Source organism: Scylla paramamosain, chromosome 34 (assembly GCF_035594125.1).
Source record: "Scylla paramamosain isolate STU-SP2022 chromosome 34, ASM3559412v1, whole genome shotgun sequence".
In the NCBI taxonomy this organism is placed as follows: Eukaryota; Metazoa; Arthropoda; class Malacostraca; order Decapoda; family Portunidae; genus Scylla; species Scylla paramamosain.
The window spans coordinates 9,137,720-9,142,719 of NC_087184.1; the positions used below are offsets into that span (position 1 = coordinate 9,137,720).

Consider the following 5,000-nt stretch of genomic DNA (forward strand, 5'->3'; position numbering starts at 1 on the left):
TTTTTTTTACCTATAGAAAACGAGGGTACATGAAATTTTTGTATTTTGGATGTGGTGAAGCAGATAAGTAATGCGCTAGACAGTAATGTATGTCCACGAACAGGTTCTCCATGTAGTGCCTCGCTTGATGACCTGAGCAGACAAATATCCCAGCACACATTCCTCCTATCAGCGTGCACAATCTCAGCAGAAGTCTCCAGATCTTGTTTGCCATCATATCCTTATCTTACGTGGACTGACACAATTAAGGGTGCCGCCCACCACCATGCACACAAGACTGGCAGTGCTCGGTGGCGTGGCGAGTAAGGAGGGACAGTGTTCGCTGCCACAGTTCCCATCTTGACTTTAAGGTGGAAGGTGAGAGTCAGTGGTGCTCTGTCGCCTTCACACTTAATACTAGCACCTCTCCACGTGCTCTCAGGTGAGCTCCAGCCCTGTCTCGTGGGAGGAAGAGTGGGAAAACCGAGGGAACTTTTCTTTGTAATTTACGTGACAAAGAAGGGGAGGTGGAAGAAGAAACTGGGTCTCTTTCCCCATACTAAAGTGAATTGTAGTTTTGAGTCAGCTGGAAAATGTCGATGAACGTTTTCTTTACACTTCTTTTGCGTGACAACTCCCTTTACAGTGCAGGGAACGCCGGGCCGCACTCCACGCCCGGGCTGGAGTATCTTTGGGGTTAAGTTGCATGGTGAGTGGTGGAGAGGAGGGTTGAGTTGCGTAGTGAGTGGCGGAAAGGAGAATTCAGTTGCGTGGTGTGTGGTGGAGTGGACTGGTTGAATTGCGTTGCGTTGATGGAATGGGAGTTTAGTAGCATGCATGGAATTAGAAGTGGAAACATTCAGAAGTGTCTGCCAGCAGCGTGGGAGAGAGAAGCGCTGGCAGGCGCGTGGAATAAACCATCAGCACGTCACTTGAAAATAAACAACGAGCAGTCTCATGCCAAGTCTCAGCTTAGCGAGCGTTGTGAATGATGATAATAGTTTTGTGTATTTTATTCCAACATTACTGTTACGTGTAGGCATGACGGCCTCTTGCAGCTTCCCTTATTTTCTTATGTTTTTTTATAATTTCTGAGTAAGTGGTTGAGTGTTTCATCTCGTAATAAGAAGCCACGTTTTCTATTATCATTGTGTTACTTGGTAATTTATTTTGGTGCATCTTATCGGAAGAATATTCGAACACTTGATATGACTGGGATAGACTCGTCAGTCACGTTGTTAGCGCCGAGTCATTGGAGAGCCTTAGATTTATGGGTAGGGATGATAGGTGGGTAAAGGTATGTGTGTGTTATTCAGGGACTGCCATGTGTAGGCCTACTTGCTTCCTGCAGCTTCACTTTCGTTCTCATTTTCTTCCTAAGTGCTTATATTCGTGTATTTATTTGAGTTTTGTAGAATCTCGTGATCAGGATTGCTTTCAGGTTTTACTAATGTTGCCATAACATTTTACAGTCACTCACTCACATGGGAAGCTTAGATCCAAGGGCGCCGTGATCGTATCCCCTCCCCTATCCTGACGTAGCTTTCTCGTGTTCTCGTAATAAGCTGACCTCTTGTTACTATCCAAACCATTGCTTACCCTTCACACAGAACCTGACGGCCTCAATGATGGTGACCTCCAGAAAGATACGAACCGAATGCAAGGGCGCCACGCAGAAGGACGCTGCAATTGCTTAGGGTTATTGTTTTTGTTGTGTCTGCTCGTGTGTCTCCTTTCCTCCACTCAGTTTGGAAAATGTAAAAGGAAGGTGTAGACTATAGATAATTTTGGAAACGGTGAGGTGGTGGTGGTGATGGTAGTGGTGGTGGTGGTGGTGGTGATGGTGGTGGTGATGGTGGTAATTAGTAGTAATGGTAGTAGTAGTAGTAGTAGTAGTAGTAGTGGTGGTGGTGGTGGTGGTGATGGTAGGTGGTAGAAGTAATAATGGTAGTAGTATAAGTAGTAGTAGTAGTAGTAGTAGTAGTAGTAGTAGTAGTAGTAATTTATTATTATTATCATTATTATTATTATTATTATTATTATTATTATTATTATTATTATTATTATTATTATTGCTATTATTATTATTATTATTATTATTATTATTAACATTATTACTGTTGTTGTTGTTGTTGTTGTTGTTAGTTTTGTTGCTGTTAGTATTATTAATAGCAGCAGCAGCAGCAGATCTGCGATATGTGGTGCAATATATAATGGATGTTTTTTTTCGTCTCACATCACAACATTGGATGCCAACAAATGTGTAAGAAGCATTGCTTTGCCACGCCCAGTGTTTATGTGCTGGTGCAGTTTCTGAGGGGCGGGCTTGCACCCCTGACAATGACGCAGTTTCAAATATTCGTGATGGATTGAGCATTCCTGAAAACTAAGAAAAACCGTGAATGTGTTTGTTGTCTCTCTCAGTGTGTGACTCTTCTACTGCGATATGCAACAATTCACAGCGCTAAAAGCAATGTATAAAATCTTTCTAAACATTCGGAAGAAGGAAAGGGATGAAAAAGAATATATTTTGCAGTTTCTAGCCAGCATAATGTTTGGAGGTGGCTGTAGAAAGAGAGAAAATATCCTAGAATGGCTAGTGATTAGAGTACTAACTAGCAGATCAAATGATAAAATGCTAAATAATCAGGGAATGAATGCCTTAGTGAACTGTTGAAGACTTCAAGCTGTTATCTGTGTCTACTCTGAGGATTGACTATTTTGATGTAGGTGATATAAGCAGTGTTACGGCGGCGGCTTCTCAGGGCGTCAATCTGCTCAGCGTCGTGACTCAGTGTAGCTCAGTTTGTGCTCACTATACAAATATAACCTTGCCTTGACGCGCGGCTCTACCAGACGTTTAGGTTTAAGAGTGTTTACCAATCTGCTTGCTACTTTTCGTTCTTCCTAGAAACTTAAAGAAGACTGACTCTCTACATCCTGATTTACGGTGGCCTTGCTTCTTACTTGGCACTAATAGTTAATGAAATCTTATTTGTTTTAACCCTCTTGTGTATCTTCCCTCGGTCACAAAGCATTCAGAAAAATTATTCTTGTCCTCCAAACGCCAAAAAAAAAAAAAATAAAATTATACAGAATAGAAATTGCAAAACCTATTTTTATTTTACTCCTTTCTTGTACGAGCTTATATAATAAGATTCCACACATTGTTCTTAATGTTGTGAATTGTTGCTTTTCACAGTGAAAGGGTTAAATGCAATAAGATTTTTTTATTGTTATTCTTCCAGTATTACTTATCGACATACTATTTTGTTTCCTTTAGTCCCGTGTACCTCAGTTGCAGCGGCTGCCAGATGAAGGATACGTAGTCTTACTTTGGCCCATTTGTTGATGTTGCAGTGACCGGTGCGACTGTGTACGTAGCCTTGTTGTGTGTGTGTGTGTGTGTGTGTGTGTGTGTGCTGATTTATATGCAAGCTAGTGTCGTAGGCAAGTGCTGAATGATCTCCGCTTCATACGCCTCTCTCTCTCTCTCTCTCTCTCTCTCTCTCTCTCTCTCTCTCTCTCTCTCTCTCTCTCTCTCTCTCTCTCTCTCTCTTTTCAGGAATAATTAGTCACCAGTAATTACCGATAGAATAACTATTGGTTTCATGTTCACAAAAATTAAGTGTGGATCAGAAATGAGTGAAGTGACAACTATGTAATTTGTAGTGGCCGAACCTGCCATGGGAGAGGAAAGCAATCAGTCAGTCAGTCAGTCAGTCAGTTCAACTTATCACTCAATGCAACGTCAATCAGTCTGTTCAGTCGTGCGAAAGTCAGGTAGTCAATTATTCTGTTGTGCAGTTGATAAGCCAGTCAGTTGGTCACTCAGTCAATAGTCAATCAGTCAGTCATGCAGTCCTCGGGATTAATCAGTTAGTCAGTTAATCGGTCGGTCGGTCAGTCAGTCAATCAGTCAGTCAGTCAGTCAGTCAGTCAATCGTTCAGTCAATAAACAATCGATATATCAGATAACCAATCTATCAGTCATTAACTCAGCAATCAATCCAATCAGTCAATAAGCAATCAATAACATTCGTACTGCACTGGCGTTTATTATTTAAAGTGTTCTCCAGAAGGAAGTGAAGAAGGGAAAAGGGAGGGAAGGCAATGCAGGAGAGGGTGGTCCTGGTTTTGGTCATGTGTAGACAATGAAGAAGGAAGGCGACTCCACTTCTGTGTGTGTGTGTGTGTGTGTATGTGTGTGTGTGTCTTGGAGGTCACGTGGTGCATCGTCATTTTTTTTCTCTGGTAATGGCAGTTGCAGTATTTCGATTTTTTGTTACACTGAGACCGGTCGAGCACCACACACTGCGTCCGCCCCTTGCTCAGCGCTGCCAGACAGTCACTGCTCGTCGCTCAGGGAAAATTTTTGAGTGCGTGCCAGACTCAGCGTGTGAAGCGACAGGCGGAGACGGGAGTGAGGTATGGCTGAGGAAGAGCACCGTATTCTTAAGTGCTTCGCCGCACTTCCACCACTTTCAAAAGATTCTACAGCTGAAGTGACGCAGGTTTTTAATGAAGGATGTTTTATGGTTCTAGTGACATAGGAGCAAGATTTTTACACTAGTAACAGGAGAAAACTCTTGAGAACTCGGCTAGTCATCTCTGTGGCCTCTAAAGATAGCCATAGTGAGAGAGCAAAGCGTTTCAGAGTACGGGTCAAAGCAGTGTGCATGTGTACGTGTGGCAAGGGGCGGTGCAGAGGCGGCGGAGAGGCGGTGCAGAGCGTGGTGACATGTGTTTGTTTTACATTTTGCATGAGTGTGCTCAGCGTGTGATCTGCATGGAGGTGTACCGCTGTGTGATGGCTGAGATACAGAAGATGCTGCCTAGATAATCGTGTATAATCGCTAGGACTCTGCTCAAGTGATGGATGTAATCTGTAGCTTTTATCTTTAATTTTTCGTCCTATCTGGCGAAGTCCGGAATTCTCTATCCGGTTCTTTTTTTCTTTCTACCACGTGGGCGGTTTTGTACAGAAATATCAGGACACCTCTACTTCTTTCTTTCTTTTA

At 42.7% G+C, this 5,000-nt stretch overlaps 1 protein-coding gene across 8 annotated transcripts in view; it reads left to right on the forward strand.

Annotated features, from left to right (window-relative positions):
- The window catches only part of LOC135090115 (putative inorganic phosphate cotransporter), a 49,603-nt gene that overhangs the window by 27,078 nt on the left and 17,525 nt on the right, over nt 1–5,000 (forward strand). The window contains exon 1 of one of the 8 annotated variants that reach the window (XM_063986470.1): nt 274–421. The exons of 2 other annotated variants lie outside the window; for them this stretch is intronic. The gene's annotated coding sequence lies outside the window, so the exon portion shown is untranslated. Of the gene's footprint in view, nt 1–273; nt 422–3,336; nt 3,356–4,266; nt 4,408–4,443; nt 4,494–4,622; nt 4,716–5,000 lie in introns of those variants that run through there. 5 more of the 8 variants (XM_063986473.1, XM_063986472.1, XM_063986471.1 and 2 more) reach the window with 5 other exon arrangements.